Here is a 21,275-nt window from a genome sequence, read left to right as displayed (position 1 = left end):
TGTACATGATGTTCGCGTTCGTTTGTGAAGTCGTACAATGATAAAAGTGAATTAAGAATGGTAAATTCTCGTCGACGGGACGAATTATTTCCTGTAACAGAAAATCAATTCTTTGATATCGAATTAATGCGTTTCGCCGAGTACACCTAGGAAGGTGCAGTGAAAGGGGTAAGGTGTTGCGTGTCATGACAGGTTAAATGCCGTGATAAAATGAATGGAGGCCGTAAAGCGTGACACGCGCGCCGTTTCGAAATTGACCTATCATTTTATCACCCTGAGTCAACTCTATCATGGGGAACAAAGTAACGGTACTGTCTGGTGCTTAGCATCTGAGAAGGAAGTCATCCATTTCGCCACGATAAACTCACCTGTATGCTGTATCCTTGCGATATTAATAATTACACTGCGGATGTTCATGCAAATCCCCGTTTTGATGCTTGTATCTGGAGAATTGGAAGTCCAGAGAAATTAATTATGTTCTCAATAATATTTCGATCCCCTTGTCCCACGGTCTCTTATATTAAATGTATTGAAGACCCTCGATGGAAAATTTATATTTAATATTTGATTCCTGCAGGAAGATGTTAACGACAAAGATATCAATATCATAATTCAATATGAATTAATATAATAAATTTTTAAAACCAAATTCTAAGCCTTCCATTTACTGTCCATATTTTGATCATTAAACATTGAGCATAATCAAATAGAATTTCATTCCTTGAATTAAATTTAATAAATTTATACTAAAATTAAAAATTTTAATCTCTTGTTTTACTGTTTAATAGGTATACATGTAATTATAATTATTTGAATGATATTTAATGGCAAACAAAAGCGGAGATTTAAAATTAAAATATGAAATGGATCGATTTTCATTCTCCTGCTTAAAACATTAAACAATTATAATAAATATTACCAAAAATAGAAATGATTGCAAAATGAAAAGTGTGTGTGATTCGAAATGTTTCATTTCGAATTTTCCAAAATTAAGGGATTTTATATGCAAAAGTGATATTCTGATTTGTTGGGTTTCACTTTGTATGCGCATGGAAGGATCAATATTTCGGTATCACTATTAATTACGAGACACCTTGTATATACAGTCTATGTATATGTATATAAAATGCACTCACGGATACTAGAAGATCGTCTAACATGATACTTTAAGCAGCACTTGCTCTGTATCAAACGTGGTTGCTTTTACTGGATAACGTACTATCTCACAAAGAGGATATGTTACATGTATTTTTCAATTACCGTATGCAAAGAAGGGATCGCATTATCCTTAAAAATACCATTCCTGAGTTTAGGCTACATTACGCAATAAAATCTCGCCTTCCATCTTACATTTCGTAGGATCATTCAGCAACTTTTATTGTCAATTTTTATTGTCAAATACGATATTTTAAAATCATTTACATCAAATAGGTGTTACGTCAATTATGTTCATTAATGATCACCAAGTTTAAACATTTATGTAATGACAATATTTAGGAAACAATAATTACAATTTATGTTGTTACTGTATCTTAATTATTATTTTCTAAATATTCGTCACCTGAAGTGAAAATTAACTTCAATTCGACCTGATTTGTATCAAAATAAACATTAATTATTATTTATGAATATGGTGTACCCTGAACTCAACATTTAAAATGTTTTCAATGAATTGTTGTTCACTTTGTCGAGATGACTGTGTAAAACACTATTAAAAAACTAATAATTCAGATGAAGTATTATTTCTCAAAATAAAATTTTTAAAAATCATTTGGAGACAAACTTTCAAATTGGTTAGAAATGAATTCTAAGACTGCAGGTTCTGTACAATTATATGTATGTTGCAAACAAAGTTATAATTACTTTTGAGTATCACAAATTAATTGATAGATCTAATATTTCAAATTATTACAATGGAAGTAGTGCTCAGCGGAGCAGGTCAGGGGAAAATTTACGCTGTGGTCGTCACGGAACGTTAATCACAAGGACCATAATTGCATATCCATCAAAATATTGCATTCAAAGTTGCGTGTCCCTTAACATCCCCTAAACCAAGCGAGACTGAAATCTTTAAGCGAAAAAGGATTACTACTAGCAAGAGCTAGTCACCTCAAAGCCCAGGGGGTTGATAAATAACGATGAAAATTTGGGCCACGGTTGGGCCGTTAAAGGGGGCCATTATTAAACGAACGAATCGTGTAATACGTTACCTTGCCAACGGTTCGAAAGGATGGGCACGGATATTGCAATAGCTGGGGCCCCCTTAATAGTCCTGCACAAAGACTGAACATTGCGGACGCTCATGCAGGACGCATCTTTTGTTGGATGAATCTCGTGGAACAGAGTCATCGCTAGCAAACCACATACACGAATAAATAAAGGAGCAGCTACAACGCGGCAGTGTCGGTTGGTAAACGTTAAACAATTCGTGGAGGATACGGTTGCAACGAAAGACCGACGAGAAAAGCAATCTAGATGAACGTCTCTGGAGCTCGTTAGGCGAAAACCTGCAATTCCTTTGTAGATACGCAACTGCCATTTCATGAAAACGCGTGCTACACAAGAAAAGTCGTTTCTTTCGGAACCTAAACATATCACCTTTTTGATAAACAGCCGCACAATGCTCGCCTAATCTGCTGTTCTACATATCGCTGCTCCGGAAGTATAATGACGCAACTGTAAAATTTTGTGAAATTAACTTTATTGTGTTGCCGGGCTCAAAAATGCATTTACTAGATGTTTGTAAATCGACGTAATTGTACTTGCAAAATTTTTACTTGTTTTCCTTACTCCTATAACGGCAGAAGTGTAAAATTTGTGATGCATTTTCAGAAGAACAATTACGTATTTACATGGTACTGGTTACTGTGAGGCTGGCATTTATTATTTTATAAATTGAAATAACTAAAATGTCTATAAGCTACTCTCATAGAAGAATTAAACCGAATCTACAGGCCATTTTATTAAGACAAATTGGAATTATTTTTCTTTTGCTTATCCTGTAAAATTTCAATTTTTGCAGTTGTGTCATTATACTTCCGGAGCACAGCGATATGATTGAGGAATTGCAGAGGCAGTTTATGCACTTATGATAAGAATGAGTAGGGGTAATTTCATCAGTAACAACATTAGAGGAATTTAAAAAAACTTTTATATTATTTTCAACCAACTAGACAATTAAAGAATATATATTTCATTCCAGTTTGTTGCAATTGGGCCACAACATTTTCATTTTGCATAACGTTCCGCTGGATACTCGTAAGTAGACTGCCGATTTTTATGCAAAATAAAAAATGTAAGCATTGATTGCAAGATACACGAGCCATATAGAAATTTCTTTTTTTTTTATCCTCATATCTTCTTAATTCGTTCGCTGCTTTAAATTGCACGTATCCATTTTTGGATAGAAAGTTGCAAAATTTACTGATCACTGCGGATCTTCATGCAAAATAGATATCGTCTAAATTAATTGTAAAAAACAGAAATTAAATGTGTTTCTTAACCCTTTGCAGTCGGAGCTATTTTAACTTGACAATTAAGCGTTTCTTCCAGAATAATTCTATTGTACGTGATTCTTTTCATTTTCTGAATTAATAAATGTGTGGTAATTGATTAAATACCAACATACTTAATAATATAAACAATATTGTGAATAATGGTACAGCAATTTTTATAGTGGTGACCCGAAAATAATATAATGATATAAATAAATGGTATGCAGTGATTAGAACAATTAGTGACAAAGGAACACGCTGTCATCAGTAAAGAATGAAGTTCTTCATCTATTGATGCTACCTGTAAATAAATGTGTTTCTAAGATTCACAAAATAATATTAACTTAAATCTTCAGAATTTGGACGTTCAGTAGGACCACGATTAACTAGACCCCAATTATAAACAAATATACGTTTAAATATGATTATATTATCAAGGGGGAAATAAATTTTCAAAAATAAAAAATTTGTTTTGGAATATAATGTACATTTTAATTATTTCCTCGGGTGTCGATCATCCATCGGGCCTTAATTTGTCCGGGTTGTTTGTCTCCCGATCAAGTTGATTAATCGAGGTCCAATTTGCTATTTGTCAACAAGATTATTAAAGACGTTATACAAAGTCATTGAAAGTGGGTACACGGTTATTGACGCAAGGTGTATGTGTGTGTGAGGGGGGTGGGGGGTGGGGGGTAATTATGTGAGTCAGCGTATGATTCGATGAAGTCGAGCCGCTAAACGAAAGATGGAGGGCAACGGTCTAGTGTCCCGAATACGTTAACGGCAGCGTCGTCGTGGAAATTGGCAGTCGAATTGGTTCGTCGATCGGCCGGCCTTGAAGAATCAGCCAAGAGGTATGGAACGTCGAAGTCGGCCCGTCGGCTAATTTCAAGTGTCGCGACGCCGCTGCATCGGCGACAGGACAGGCCTTTTCTCGATAATGAACCGTTTTTAAGATATCGAGGTCGTGGCGTCACGAGATCTGACAGGCAGAACAAAGCTGCTGGAAGATTTTAAAACGGCACGACAGTGGACAGATTCCGCTACGGACAAATGCCGCGGAAAGAAGACCGTGCTAGATTGCTGGGTGCTAACGTTCCTCTGCTTTCAAAACTAACTTCCAAGAGCATTAAAAATACATAGGCTCTCGTTCATTTACGGATATGTGTCGCAGCAAATAATTAAACAGTTAACATATCATGCAATTCGCACGTGCTTTGTGATTTTACTTACAATCATGACTTGGCTAACCAAACTTGAAAATGAATTTTTGTCACAATTCAGTTCTCGAGGTTTACCAAACTTCGTTAGGATCTATATGAAATTGGTGAAGATTACTGAAGTAACTGCCATAAGAATGTTGTTGTTTTATTCTCACATTATGAAATCATTGTTTCTATAGTTCTGTAAATTTAAGTGTAACGAAATATTTAACCGAGCATTTCTGTACTTTTCAAAATCCATTTGTTAACAGTGTATACAATATATTTAAAAAATTGAGAGAATCCGAAAAACGTCGAAAAATTGGGTTTTATTTTTTTAGCTATGACGCACCCTAACCGAAAATATCCTATTATCGAATTAATCTCCAGAAGGGTTAATTTTAAACTTCGATATGAAATCTACATTTTTTCGTGTTTTTCATTTTTCACAACCGGAGTTTGCAAAACATGTGGCTGAGTATGGTAAACATGTCAAATATTTGATACAATTTTTAGATTCACTGTGAAATGGAGAAAGTGTGGGTAAACGGGTTTTTCAGTTTTTTCCTTGTAACTACCCTTACAGACGAGGTATAGGGTTGAAACTTGGCAGAAAGGGTCTTGGCAAGCCATCGAAGACGCTATTTCCTACGGAAATCGACTGGAGGGTGTTTATGACCCCCTCAAAATCGGCTTAGCCTTTTAACCCTCCGGGGGTCGCTAATTCTAAATATTTTTGAACAAACGTAGCACTTGCTCACAAGAAGTAAGCTGATTTCAAGGTTAAGTGTGACAGATTCAGCAAGTTGAAGTGAGCACTGCTGCACAATATCTAGTAATTTCCAGGAGTCCCATGATGCGAGTCGTAGATATCAGATAGCGGGCCATAAACTTCGTGCTCGTTTGAAGGATATCCGGAAGAACAGAAAGGAATCCAACACCGCGAGCACTTTCCGATCGTCGTTGGAATCATAACCCTCTAACCAGCCTGAAAACCTACCTAGATCTCCGGCAATCTTGGAGCAACACCGATAAAACGCAAGCTTCTGGTTTACACTCTGTCGGCCAATGGGGTCCCGTCTCGGCTGGACGGCGGCCGTCACGAGCACCTGAATCGCCGAGCGTTCGTTTTCACCGTGTTATTCCCAACTCTTGGCTATCATCTAAGCCGAGGAGAGGCGTCGACGTCCCTTGGCTTTGCACGCGTCGATTTCCAAGCCGTTTCGTGCGCCTGACGTTTCGCTCGAAACGAAAATAGGGAAGAGGGACACTGATCGTAGCTGCCTGTTAAGGAGAAAGAGGTAGGAAGCAAAGGATGGAGGATCGTGAGAGAGGGACCGCGAGGGAGGGAGTGGGATGAAGAAGGCGGACGACTGATTTATCCTCCTACGCGTCTGCAGGAACCGGCTAGAGGGTAAGAGGTGTGGAAAGAGAAGCCCGAGGGAGCGAGGAGAACGTACTAGTGACCCGAATACGTCTTGCCCCGGGGCACAATCTGTGAACATCTTTTCCTGGTAATGCTCTATGCGAATTCCTGTACCGCGTCCAGTACCCTGCAGTCTCTCTCGCTTTCTCTCTCTCTCTCTTTCTCTCTCTACACCCTGTCCCGCACCCCGAAAACCGTCTACGTCTGTCTTTCTTCATTTGAATATATTTAGCAGCACTCTGTCTGTCAACCCGACGAAGACTTGTAGCTTATAATTATTCGATTCGACTGGCTCCCTGTTACGCCGCCCTGATATTCGTCATTTGGGAATAATGCGCTGCAGCGATATACCAGGCGAGCCTGACACCTATGGATAACCTATGCACACCTAGTCCCAGATGAAAGATTCAGCCTTGAAAGGCGAAATCTAGACTAAGCAGTTGTCTGAGGTTTGCGGTGCTGGAGCAAGCGTACCTTTGGACGATTAAACGCGACTAACTTATCTTCATTTTGAAGATATCGACTGTGATAAATATGTTCTTTTTGATAACGATTTTATTGATTTTATTAATTTAATTTTTCATCATTTCTTTTTAATAAGTTTTAGATGAGACAGAGATCAAATTACTTTTTTAGTGTTTGTATGTCTGTTGAGAAAAATGATTGAAGGTATAGACTGTGATAAATATTCTCTTTTTGATAATAATTTTATTGATTTTATTAATTTAGTTTCTGATAATTTCTTTTTAATAAGTTTTAGATGAGACAGATTATATTAAGTGAGAGAAAAGAGTTAGTTTTTTTTTGTGTTGGTATGTCTGTTGAGAAAAATGATTGGAGGTATAGACTGTGATAAATATTCTCTTTTTGATAACGATTTTATTGATTTTATTAATTTCATTTCTGATAATTTCTTTTTAATAAGTTTTAGATGAGACAGATTATATTAAGTGAGAGAGAGATCAAATGACTTTTTTAGTGTTTGTATGTCTGTTGAGAAAAATGGTTGAAGGTACAGACTGTGATAAATATTCTCTTTTTGATAATAATTTTATTGATTTTATTAATTTAATTTCTGATAATTTCTTTTTAATAATTTTTAGATGAGACAGATTATATTAAGTAATCCAGTTAGCTTTTTGTTTTGGTATTTCAGTTGAGAAAAATAATGGCGAAGTTAATTTTCTCGTGAATATATTTCGTACCCCGAGGAAGAATATGAAATATTGTAGTTATGTAATTAATTGTATAATTTCCGTCAATTCTCAAGTGTCGGCCTGGTAACCCAAATCAGATCTGGACACACCAAATTAACTCATTTGCATATGCCGAACAACAGTGCTCTCAAATTTTGTGCATTGTGTAATGTATAGTGAACTAAACTAGCCTACGTATTGTATCTGGCTTTCACTTGTGCATTTAAAGGAAGGATTATATTTTCTGAACATTTGTTGCCCTGTTAGTTTAAAATTAGGCAGGATAAAAAATTGGTGATGTTTCTTTATTGACTACCCGAACATGCAAGTTGCGATTAATTAAAGTTACTAAAATACAAAGTTAGGGTTAATAATACGAGAAACGTTCCAAACACATAATTAAACAATTTCCAAAATTGTTTGAGCTATTTGCATTCTTTTTATCCTCGGATATTTTATAAACTGTCTTACAATCATAAAAATGCCTATACAATCATAAAGTCTATAGACTTTTATGCAAAGTTTATGGAATATTTAATTAATTTATATGTATATGACACCGTTTATTCCAAATTTGCTGACGAGCTTGCAGCGGACTCATCAAAATATATTACAGAAGATTAATATTTATGTCATTAAGGTCGGAGAAGTTTTGAATGGATCAATAATGTATGAACACGAAAGTGATTATCAGATTGGTGGTTTTGTACATTTATAATATGTATACATAAATATAAAAGGTGCATCAGGATCCATTTATAAAATATAAACCGTAAAGGTGCAAGAAAATCGAAATTTTAATTCAAAATATCATTTTATTTGAATCTTTTTATAAAACTTTCAAGGGAAAGTTGAATGATTCTGTTTAATACTTTTTTAAAATTTATTATTTATCGTCGCATCAACCACTCGAATTGATTACTTTATTGTGATTTCCATTAACTCCTTAGCACTTCTCGCCGCGTATTTGTATTTTGGGAAGAAACTTAGCAGGACATAGTACAAAACGGAGGAAGAAAAAGGAGGAGGGAGAAAGAAAGAAAAGTTACGAACATCTGCAGATGGAAGATAAGTTTGCAGTAAGTTTTTCGTATTCTTTGTGTCGCGGTTGTCCTGCGAGTGTTTCTGCTGGTTCTTTTGCGGGACGAAAAAGCAGCTTCTAGCTGAAAAATTAAATTTTATCCAATACACGTAGCACAAGAACTTTCTTCATTATTTCAATGTACAGAATTTATTCTCTAAATGTCCCAAATGTTTGAAAACAGTCTTTTCGGTAATTAACAATTCCCGCAGTGACGTAACATCGCCATAATGAACACTTTGACGTTTCATTCGCAATTTAACCAATTAGTTCATGTGATCAAAAGATTTACCACAATTTCAGTCTGCGTATCTATATATTGTTAATTATAATACATTTTCTGTTTACTCATCCAATATACTTAATAATATATTTATCAAGAATAAATATACTTATTAAATGTTTAAATTTAATATTTGTTCCTATATCTCAATCATTTCAAGTTTATATATGAATTATAGATATATTATGCTTACTTTTCAGTGAAATTTATATTTACATTATTGTATAATTTACTTTTTTTGTAAATAAAAATATTTATTATTTTAAATTCAAAGTTAGATCGTATACATTTCGAAATACTTTATCATATGAGAAAATTACATTAATATTACGTATTAAAACATTAAAAAATACCGTTGGACGGAAAAAGTATTGAGACAATAAAATAGGAAGTAAAAAAAGCAATTAAATATCTCTGCAATTTCATCTAGAGAGGACAGTATTCCAACAGTTTTTTTAAAACAAGGATATTGTTAATCAACGAAAAAAATCGTTTTCATTCAAAAGAGTGACAAAAATTACTTCGGAAGACGTTACCAATAATACAATTTTTATTTTGTATTCAACAAAAAGCATATATTTTCGGTGAAATGGTAATGAGAATGTAGCTGACGATTGATAAAGAGGGTTAAAGCAGAAGAGGACTGCGGAGCTCGTCAAATAATCGTATCATCAAATAATATTTCCGAGGGCGTTTCAGCTTATTGGACCAGGAATGTATCAGAAGGTTGCACGGATCGAAATCACGCGAAGCATGGCGAGACCGAAGACTTTTGAAAGGATACTTGGAGCTCCTCGGTGAGCGCAATAAAATGCGAGGAAAGACGAACTGGGAAGTCGTGGAAACCCTTTGATCCGACGTATATTCTCTATCCCGATGCGAAATGGAGCACGTAGTCCTTAAACAGACGTCAAAGGATCACACGCGGTTATGTCACTCTACCACATCACAGGCATCTAAAATGCCGCGACGTGTCTGAGTAATTCATTGCTGATTTACGTATTCCATAATTGAAGGGGTTCGTTCTCGCTCTCGATCGTTTTCTCTAACGCACCTAGCGTTCTCCCTCGATATAACATGATTCGTATACCGTATACTTTAATCTCAGACATTTATGAAATAATGTTTATTTCAGCAATTATTTCTAAATAATTTTTACATCTGCGCATGTGTATCGAGTTTTAAAATTAGTGGACTGAGGATTTTTATACATTTAAAACAAAAAACATATTGCTGTATTATTTTCGATTTATTAAAATTATTAACACATGAAATACATTCTCAATTTCACTTATATTTCGTGCAATTCATTCGAAAAATTTCGATTATGCGTTTTGCAAGATCTGCTATTTATGAAATAGCTAAACGATCTTTATGCAAAATAAAAATTGTAAAAACCAACAGTTAATAAGCCGAAAAGAATGTAACAACGTTCCCAAATTCTTCTATTGTTTTTACAATTTTATATTTTACGTGTACATATTCATTTTTGCTGTGAATGCATGAAATCCACAGTCTAGCGTTAAAGATTTAAATTTTAGGAATTTACGAAGGCATAAACTGTTGTATTGTTATTTGTTAAATAACATAATTACTACGTAACATTTACAGCGACTTTGAATGGCCCAGTCAACAATTCTGCCACCAGATTTAATGGATTTTGTATCCAGCCCTTGCGACACGATTTAATTAAATTTCTCTAATGTAATATTTATCAAGGTAGCTAGCTACGAAATCTAGTCTCATACTTTCAGCTGTATACCAGACAACACTCGCCCGCGAACGCTTATGAAAGTAGAATAACCTTTATCTTGTGCTTAATTATTAGCGTGGCCGAGCAGAAAATTTTCTTTACAAACGCGTTCAAAAATAAATGTAGATTGATGTCCATCTTGCAAATTTAATATATGCTCAAGCAAATAATTATTTTAATTCACACGGTCCTGTTCGGGAATATTTATCTTCGTAATATGTCCATAATTTAGAAGAGACAGTTTACCGTATCCGGTGATTTAGGTAGAATTTTATAGTTTAGGTGGTCCTCTTGCCAGCTACATCTCACTTGAGATTCTTCGAGCGTCACCTCGCGCCGTAGTGTACCAATTCTATCCACAAATAAATAAAGTCGCCTATCCGTTCTCCGAGTGTCTTTCGCTTCTTTCTTTTACGTCGGCCCCGGTACTCAACCATGTGACCATTGTAAGCGGCGAATGTTCTGTAATCTACACGTACACCTGTATGCAACGACCTAGGATTTCGAGACTCTGGCTCCCCGGGAGTTGCTCGAATTTATTGCGAATGACTTCGTAACATTCGAAATCGGATTCCCCGGTGAGTTAAGGCGCTGCTCTGTTTTCGATGCCTCCGAGAACTCACCGGAAACTACGAGGGGATATGTGGGCTACTGGGCCAGCTTTCGCTGCTATAACATCGTGGCTTTTTCGGCATGAGGTGGCGTGAGTTATAAACAAACTCCATGATTAACTAAGTCGACTGTCGCGGTGGTCACCATATAAATTTATTAGTTATGAGATGACCTATATTATACAGTAAGGACAAACTTCATTATCAAGTAACTAATAATTAGACTGCGGATCTTTATGCAAAATAAAACATTCTTACCTGAATTGCAACAAACTGGAGTGAGATAGAAATTTAGTTTCTTCCCTATTATGTTTAGTAGGTTGAGAGTAATATAACAGTATGTTTAAAGGTTTCTAATATTTTTGCCATTTTAAATTACACCTACTCATTTTTGTCATAAATGTGCATAAAATCCGCAGTCTACTAATAATATAATTATTAATAATTCTATTCGTTTATACGAACGAAGTAGGCATTTTTATGAAAAATTAAATCCTATTAATACTTGTACAGGGTACCTGGCGTTGTCACAAGAAATTTGAATAGAATAAAATAATATTTTCTCAATAAACCATAGACATATAGAGATAGACTGCGCGGCCTGTACGAAGCGCTGAAGCCCACAATGGCGGCGTGCGAGAGAGAGAGAGAGAGAGAGCATTAGCCGGGGTCCATAGCGCTCTCTTTCTAATTGATGTGTCGACACATCATATAGAAAGAGAGCGCTATGGACCCCGGCTAATGCTCTCTCTCTCTCACTCTTTGTACCGCGCGCCGCCATTATGGGCTTCAACTCGCCCATAAGACGGCGCAGTCTATCTCTATGTATATGTCTATGCAATAAACGAACCATTATGCTGAACGACAATCTTCAGGTGGCTGTGGTGAACGTACATTTCGAATCGGCCTCTAAATGTCGAATGATGTATATTTTCGTTGACACTTAATAGCACAGTAGATTCTCACCAAAATCAATTAGCATGAACACACAAAATTACAAGGCAGATTGGAAGCTGGCTCGGTTCACTAAGTCAGCTCATTAATTTCCACTCGGTAACTACTAATTGAAACCCTTTTCACTGAGCAAATGGAGTGTTAATGCTATTCTGTACAAAGTGTTATTAGGTTTTAGCGTTAACACGGGTATACAATATTTTGCATAATGATGACAACGCGATACATAATAAACTCCGGACGTTTTAATGCGACTGTATTCCGGCGTACGCGTGTTTCAGGTCTTCGAGAAAATGTTTGAAATATTAACAATGGCCGGGATGCGACTCGCCGTTGAAAAGTTTCGATAGTTTTTATTCCAGAGGCGCGCGTATGTGCAACCTGTTATATAATTGGTGGTTATTCAGCAGGGACAGGGGAGAAACGTGTCCAGCATAGCATGGAAAACATAATTCCATTGTTTGTCCGCGGTCCTCCAAGTCCCACGATGGTTGTCAAACTCTGAATGCATTATCCGGCCGCGAAAACGGCCGGAAAACCGATTAACTTTGGAATAAAGCGCGTCGCGTCCGGTAGTTTTAATTTTCCCGCGATAAATCGGTCGATCCGATCAGAGCACGATTTATTGCTATTAGTAATATGCTACCTCTCACCGTGGGAGAACCAATATTCCCACTGAAATTAAACGATGATTGTTTTCGACATCAAGATACCAACCAGCCGATGCGTATCTGATTTCAAATTAAAATCACGATCAGCCTGCTCAAAGAATTATGCTCAATAGCTGTCCGGAAGAGAAGATGGATCTTCTCCATTTTATTTTTATAAACTGTATAGGGTGTCTCAGCTAATTGTGAGACCAACTAAATAAGTTCTCATAACATGTAAAATGTTGATGACACAATCGAAGTAGCTTCTACGAAGGAACCCGAAAAATTAATTTTTTAATTGATTTTGGAAATATGTATTTTTTACCACGCTTATGTTAGCTTGCCGAGTTGTCGTTGCTGTTGTTATTGTTGTATGCGTCAAATCTTGCAATCGAATTTTAAACCACTTCCCGATGAAAAAGATTATTTTCTATGAATAGCAATAAATATCTCGTTAGATTCCCATTACATGCAAAATGTTTATATGAACCTGTCAAAAAAATTTGGGAAAAAAAATTTCAGACGACCTCGAAGGTCAGGACGTAGTTATTTTGGTTTCACTTGCTCGGTACAGAAAATGATCGCAGGGTGCGCTTCATTTGTTATTCAATGATCCAATTGCGGCGAAAATTAATTGCGGTTATATTTACGAAACAATTGTGGTGAAAAAATAATTCCAGAATGAAGTTGAATCTGCTTCGTGCATCGACGCGCGCTTTATCGTTTTTCGATCACATTTATTGTTTTTTATCAATGTAGAACGCTGCGGTATTTCATTAATATTTATTGTGGTTCTGCAATAACACCTACTGGTTTCAATGTTAGCTTGCCCCGGAAGTTCGTTCTGCTTTCGACCAATGCACAGAACGGAAATTTGGAACAGTTTTTTAATTAAGCAAATGGGATGGTTAAATAACGGAAATGTTAGGGAATTAAGCGCATTAACAAAAAAATGTTGTTCGACAACGTCAAGCATGCATGTTACGAGAAGAACTTTTGGAACAATCTGACAAAAATTCATTCTGAAATATATTAATTCATTCTTGAATGTTAATCTCGAATATTTCATATTTTCTGATATTTTGTATTTCAATTCATGCTTGACAATTAACCTTGAATGTTTCATATTTTCTGACATTTTGTATTTCATGTTGCATTTTTTAAATATTTCCTACTTGATGTCTCGACACAATACGACCTCGATTATCCGAACTACTATGCCTGTTTATTGTACAAATCAATAGAGATTAAATCTAGAATTGTAATTAAATAATTATTCTATTACACGAACTTTTTTATGTTTCACTGTTTGGTTCGAATAATCGAGGTTCTACTGTATTCGTAATATTTTACAACTGTTCAAGTGTTTTATTTAATTTTGAAAGCGTGTATCAGTTGCTGCACTTACTGTAAAGTTGAAATAAAAATTCCAATAGAATGTCAAATTTTCACAATTCCTTTTGTTGCAATATTAATTTTAAATATTAATATTAGTTTTAAAGATTCATTATTGTTATTTACGCAATATAAAATGTGATCAAATCGCACACAAAAGAAAAATCAATATCCGGGAGTAAAAAAATCTTTGGACTAGATGAATTATCAAATAGTTGGAAATTAAGAATGCAATATATTTGTAGAGAAAGGAATTGCACTTAACACATTACCGACCGGTGATTATTGCATAATTTTGAAAAATCTATGGTACATGGCTGAACACTTTTTAATGGAAACCTTCAATAGCAACAGCAATTTTCATTGTGAACTAACAAGTCATCCTCAATAACGTCATCTAGTAGTTTCATTTCAGATAGAGATAAAAAAAAGAAATTTCTATACTTTCTTTTGGTACAGCACAATTATTAAAAATCCAATTAATTGGCTTGCGGTAGGTAAAGTGTTAATAGTACAGCAATGGAGTATGCTGGAGGATAAAAAGATGCTAAAAATGATTAGAAACTGAAGTATGGATTCGCACTTCAGGTCCTTAGACAAACGAGTCGGGAGAGAAGCAGATGAACGAGAGAAACAGAATTTTCTCTCTTGACGCAGCCTCAGAGTGCTTCGGGCCCAGTCTCAGTCAGGATAGCAGTTATTATTTGCTGTCGCCGGCGAAAGTCGCGAGAAAGCAGAAAACGGAAAATTATTCAAGCGTGGCTCGACACAATAAGCAAAAAGGACGTCGGCGGGGTGACAGTGGTGGATGGTCTGATAGAGACGAAGAAGGGTTCGCCAGGGGGTCCAATCTAACGATTTGTATTTACGTTGGCAGTTGGCGCCCTCTGAGCAACACACTCTCTTCTTACTCCTCTTCAGTTTTTTTTTCAAATCATACCGTACTCTTCTTTCATAATGCAAATTATTCCTTTTTTCTTTTTTGTTCCTTTTACCAACATTTGCAAGATTTGTTCAAAGGGATGTTTGGTGATTTTTAATTAGACTGTCAATGGAGGGATTGTCAAATAAATTGTTGAAATTTTTCGAATTCCTTTTTCAGTAATTGAAATTGTGTCCGAGTAGTAATGAAACTGACCAAGTCCCTGGGCTATTAACAAACAATTTACTATTAAAATTACTTTTTTCCGATTGCTTCTTTTACCATCATTAAAAAGATAGAATGAGAATTTCTTTAATAAACTTCTCCATTGATATAATACAAATAAAGTGGCTCATATAATTGACCACATCTATTTCCAACATACGATAGTGATATCTGGGTCTACTTGGACCCAGAGCAGCCTCAATAAATTTTCATAAATGGACTGGCTCAATTTTTCGGCAAAGCTAAAAGGAATTAGTGTAGTAGTAGATGATGTGTACTGAAAATTTTGGAAAAATTGCATTTGCTTTTTGTCTGGGACTGTAATGAAATTTTAAAAATTGTATTTAAATAATATAATTGATGAAATAATAATATGAATTACATATTTCACCATGAATAAAATTAATCATAAATTCCCTCGCAAATATTTCACAGATGTATAAAAATTCTTTTGGAGGTTTAAAAGGACACGGAGATGCACGAGATGAAGAAAATATTTCATGCGCGAGGAGATGAAATTTCGAGGACATGTAGCGGAACAGTTGAAGTTCAAATTAACTTCTTTAAATATTTTGAAATTGTCATGCCCTAGAGAAGATCACATTAATCCTGAGCGCGAATATTTAATTGATATATTTTCATTTTAAAGTACTATTGTGCTGTCGGTTTAGTTTTTTTAATTTCCAGGAAGGTGTTTCGCGCGTCATTTAAATAGCATAACAGAAACAGTTTTACGTATTTAGAGTTCTGCCAGTCGCAAGGACAATCCATTCAGTTCCCAAATAAACAGGGAACGGAAAGTTCGCCAAGGGTGCTCGAAGTGTTCTGATTGGCCTAGTTCACCACGGTTAAAGCACTGCGCTTTCAATTTATGCGCAGCTCTTTTACTTTCTGCAATAGGTCAATAAACCAGTGGCGTTTCTCCACTTCTCGAACCCGAAGTAATTATGGAACATGATTTTAAATGTATAAATCGCGGAACGTTTGCACGGTTCCTTTAATTAATGAATCTTCAACGTACGAAATTTTGCATGTCAGTGCATCACTTCAATGTGCATCTGGAGTGAAAATATTTGTTGCTACAAAAATAACACAATTTACAAATTAACGTTTTTTACGTTTGTCGCAAATTTACAAGTTCTTTAATCAAAGTGTTTACTCTCTTACGATTAATTTTGCAAAGACAAAGAATTCAAAGATTCTTAAAGAATATTTGATTAAAATGATGGTTAAAGGTTTAATACAATGCTTATTATATATAATACAATGTTCACTTAAATATTATTCCGTATTCCAAGTTAAAATCAATTCCAATATTCTTATAATAACGTGAACTCCCCTTTGTTTCAATTTTAATGATGTATTTCAGAGATTTACCTTTATACATTTCTCTAGAACTCGTAAGTAAAATACCAATGAAGTACAAAAAACTTAATTTCTCTAATAATCGTTATTCAACATTTTTTGCTAAATTTAAAAAACATATTCATGCTACAAATTGTAAGTAAAATGCTTAATGTATGCGGATCTTCGTACAAAATAAAAATTTTTCTACCTGAACGGTATTTTCATAAATATTAGATAAATGTAGGGCTGCTCTTTACTTTACCGGACTCAAAATTGTTTAAATGAGTCAACAGGAGTTAAGTGAAAATATGAGCATTTAAAATACAAAGCGGTTAAACATCCTGCCTGAACAATGATCATTAAAATTATTTTAATAGGTTGGAAATAATATAACAGCATTTAAAAATTTTTCTAACATTTTATATTTCGTATATCATCTATGCACTTTTGTAATAAATGCATTAAATCCGGTGGATTAGCATTCATATTTCAAATTAGCGTCGGAATTTGATAGGTAAAATTAAACGCGCGAAATGATGGACGTGGTGTATAACAGTTAAAGAAAATTAGGAGAAAAAAAAATATGAATAAAGAAAACGGTAGCGAGAAAAGTCGGCACAGCAGCGACGGCTGCAAATAAAACGATAGGGGTCTTTACGCCGATGAGATATTCGTAGCAGCTGGAAAATATTAAATGAAATTAAATTGCGTGTGGATGTGGCCTCTGCACGTCTACGTGTGGAAGTAAGCGTGGGCGGCTCAGCACGTGGGTAGACTGTCAAGAAATTTTCTCGGAAATGTTCATCTCGGTCGGCCTGCTTCTAACCTCGAAATCTATTACCTTCTCGCTCGGCTTCCTTCGAGGAATCTCGCGATTTCACGATGATGCAGGGATTACAGTTCCTGAAAATCTAAAATCTAAATGCGCATATAGAAGAGTCACGGTATTTCATCAATGGACGGGTCTCTATGCAGAATAAAAATTGTCTGCATCAATTACGAGAACACAGAATTACTTAAAAATTCATTTCTTCCCTTAACAACTTCAATAGTGAATAATGTGCCAGTAATATTAATTACATTGGATGTTTCTTCTATTTTGTTCTCTTTCAGCCACTCATTCTTGCAATAAATGTATCATATATTACTTTTCGCATGAATTTTCACTGTAAAATATTCTAACAAGACCAATATTTTTATTAAATTACAATTTTCTCAATAGGAATCTGATATCTTATACTTAATAATATATATGATATTTATGATAATAATGTATTCATTATGAAAATGTGCAGCATTATCTATACAGTAACCTGATGTACAGTAACTTTTTCTGTTAAACTTGATTTATTTAATAATAGTGATAAGAATAATAGTAATAATAACGTTTTAATTATGAACATGCAACATTATCTACGCAACAATCCGATATATTCGGTTCTATTAAACTTGATATTTCATAATAACACTAATAATAATAATAATAATGTTTCCCTTATGAAAATAACAATTCATTTATCCGCTATCCATGTCGATTCAACGATACCTTTCTACCGATTGTAAATAAATCCACAACAAGTAGTATATTACTTTTGTTACCACAGTTCCAGGTACACAGGCTTGCAAATAAAGTTCCACGACTGCTTTAATTATTCTAACGGCAATAACGTCGACGATAAGTATCGGACCGACATAATTGTTCTGCAGTTTCGTTATTCACCGTGAAACTTTCGACCCACAACTTCGTGTAATCGTTCGTGTGAGCATAATTTATTTGTTGAGCTTCCTGTTTTTTCTTTTTTTTATATGGTCATTGAACGAGGATTAACATTTATGTAATACCGAATGAAACCTCGTGTAAAGTGTTCTTATAATAGCGATGCACCGGTGACCTCCATATGCTCGTCATAATGAGAAATTTGAAGATAAGCGCTTTAGAGGAGATTACCTTGGAGACGATGAAGAGACTATACTATAGAGTCCTGCAACTTCGAGAACAAAGAAATGCTTAAAATGTTCTTATCCGAGAGACCGACTATAATCGGTGAATTTTACGTTGAAACGACGAATCGATTAATTGTGAGAATTAGTCCGCTGCTCAAAGATCATCAGCGACTCTTCTTCGTGACAATGCATATTCTCATACAACCCTTTCATCATTTTCAGCATGTCCATTTGTTCTGTTATCTTTAATTAATTCATTTTAATAGGACACTGCGCGTGATTCGAGTTACTGTAATTTATTCCCTGATAGTTGATGCTCGCACGAATAGACCTAATCTTTGCGTTAATTTGTTATATTGAGTTGATACATATTAATGGTCCTTTGGGCGCACACGTAAATCAATTTGGCATGGTGCTATCATTTCATTAAATCGATTATCTAATTGTTCATTGTTTTCTATAATTCTGCACCGTTGTTCTGTAAGCGGCTTAATGCGATTTTCATAGAAACCAAGCCATTTGGAATGGTTTATCTCAACATGGTCAAAAACCGATATTACTTTCCCATCGATGACCCAATAGATCATGGTCGCCCACCACCGTAAAATTATGCTATTGTGATAATAACCGAACTGCAGATCTTTACGCAAATTTATAATCGCTACGGCCATAAATTTGTGGAATCTCGGGTTGTAGACGAATCATTTTACACACATTATTATTATAGTACATTATCGTTTATCATTTACGTATATTTTGATAGGTTTATGTTTTATATTGTATCATTCCGAAACAATTTATTCAATTAATCAGAAACTGAAAAAATTTGTCATAGCAATTACTAAATCGCAGACGTTCATGTCTTGGCTGCAGATTATCCTGCAAGATTATTCTGCAATTTTTATTTCGCATAAAGATAACATTTAAAACAACAAGTTTCTATATTCAATGAAATTCAATTTCTCTCGTAATAATTTTCTTTTATATGACATTCCTATAGACTGCGGATCTTTATGGAAAATAAAAATTTGGTGTGTATTTTATGTAAAAAATTACTTTATCCTTTAATACTTTTAATACGTTGAAAATAGTATGAATTCATATTTATTCATATCTTTATTTATATAATTGCATAAAATTCGCCGTCTAGACATTACAGGTGTTACAATAACGTCTAAATGATTTAGACTCTTTTGATATTTTCTCTGATCTGACCCTTTATAATCGATCACCATTATTTTTTATTCATTTTATGGATATGATATTGATATAATAGCTCATACAATACTTAAATGTGTAGTAATCGATTAGATACCAACACATATTTATGTAAACAATATTATGAATAATAGTGCAGCCATTTTTATCGGTGACTTCGAGCCACCACTCGAGTGCTAAGGGTTAAATATTCCTCAGAGGGTTTAAATTGTAAGAAACAACACTTTTAAATTCACGAAATATTTTTATTATTTGAAATTCCACAATTTTTCTACAAAGTCATTAACAACGTATCTGATACATTCTGTTCGCAGCCTTCTCCGCGAGTCAGCTTGGCCGTTCCAGTGCAGGGGGTGAACGTCCCTTGTCAGTGTGTCCACGCTCTTGATCCACTGTCTATTTGCCCGGAGGACCGCAGTCTAATGACAACCGGGGGGCAAGTTGCCATCGTGCCGTTTCGTACATTAGACGGAATTCAATTGGCATATTAGAAACAAACTTCGGGGGTTTGTAACAATCATTCCGCGATGTCCCAAACTTTGGATGCGGGCCAGTTGGAGTTTTTAAGATATTGCTCGATGTGGCTTGTACCTCGTAGCCGATATATACAGGAAGTAAAGAGGCAGAGAGGAGAGAGAGAAAGAGAGAGATAGAGAGAGAGAAAGAAAAGAAACGTGGGACAGAGAAGAGGGGCAAAGGAAAAGCCGAAGAAGGAACCTGGAAGATGTTCTACTATGAGGGTACCAGGCGGTAGGATGGAGAACGTCGAAAGATACATCGCTTTCAAATATTTCAACCGCAACAAAAGCCCCCCGTACTCCCTCGATCCTCAGGCCCTGCCCGTGTAACACACCGTCTATTCTTCGTCTTCTCCTGTATTTTGAGCTGTATATATCCAGCCGTGGCTCAAGTAAGAAGAATTCTCCATGACGCAATGCTCTTCCGCGAGCTGTTCGCCCCGTCAGTGTAATGAGACTGCCACGGTTTTTCTATGGGAGAAAAGACCAGACAGATCCAACAAGCTCCGACGGTAGACAAATGTGGCGGGGAGGGGAGAGTGCGAGAGGAATACCTATGTAACAATGCGCGCGGAGATTTTAGAAAATGCTCCGTGAGGATGCATTTTTATGATGAGGCCCGTGCTGAAACGGATTATACCGTTCAATCGCTACGCTCCTACTTTGGTTTCTTCGGTTTGACGCCGATGCCGCAAGAAATGAGGCGTAAGAATATTTTGTCGACACAGAGTGAACATGTCCGAGGTACAGTTACACGCAAAATTGAGAGTACACGAGCTATTTATTTATTTATTTATTAATTATTGATTTAAACCAAGAGGTTCAATCAGCAAGTACGATATTGTTGCATGTGGCATGTTTTATCTAGATGTTACATTGTTTCTAAATTCTTACATTCTTTAAGAAAATTATAGTAGAAGTCATAAAAGTTATACAAAGCTTAAAATTGTTCATTTTAATATATCTGTGGCACGTGTCTATACATTTTTGTTACATTACATTGTCAGTTCATTAATGTTTCTTCTGGAGCAAGAACTATGAGACTAAAGACTATCA

General features: G+C 35.3%; 1 long non-coding RNA gene across 1 annotated transcript in view; it reads left to right on the top strand.

Moving 5' to 3' along the window:
• LOC143215227 (uncharacterized) overlaps positions 1-20,357 on the top strand; it is an 87,495-nt gene extending 67,138 nt beyond the window's left edge. The window contains exon 4 of the long non-coding RNA XR_013010327.1: positions 20,016-20,357. This is a non-coding gene — a long non-coding RNA (uncharacterized LOC143215227). The remainder of the gene's footprint in view (positions 1-20,015) is intronic.
• The last annotated feature ends 918 nt before the right edge of the window (positions 20,358-21,275 follow it).

The sequence above is a fragment of the Lasioglossum baleicum genome, chromosome 13, assembly GCF_051020765.1.
Source record: "Lasioglossum baleicum chromosome 13, iyLasBale1, whole genome shotgun sequence".
NCBI classification, from domain to species: Eukaryota; Metazoa; Arthropoda; class Insecta; order Hymenoptera; family Halictidae; genus Lasioglossum; species Lasioglossum baleicum.
The sequence above is the reverse complement of the archived record's forward strand: the minus strand, read 5'-3'. Positions and strand labels throughout refer to the sequence as shown.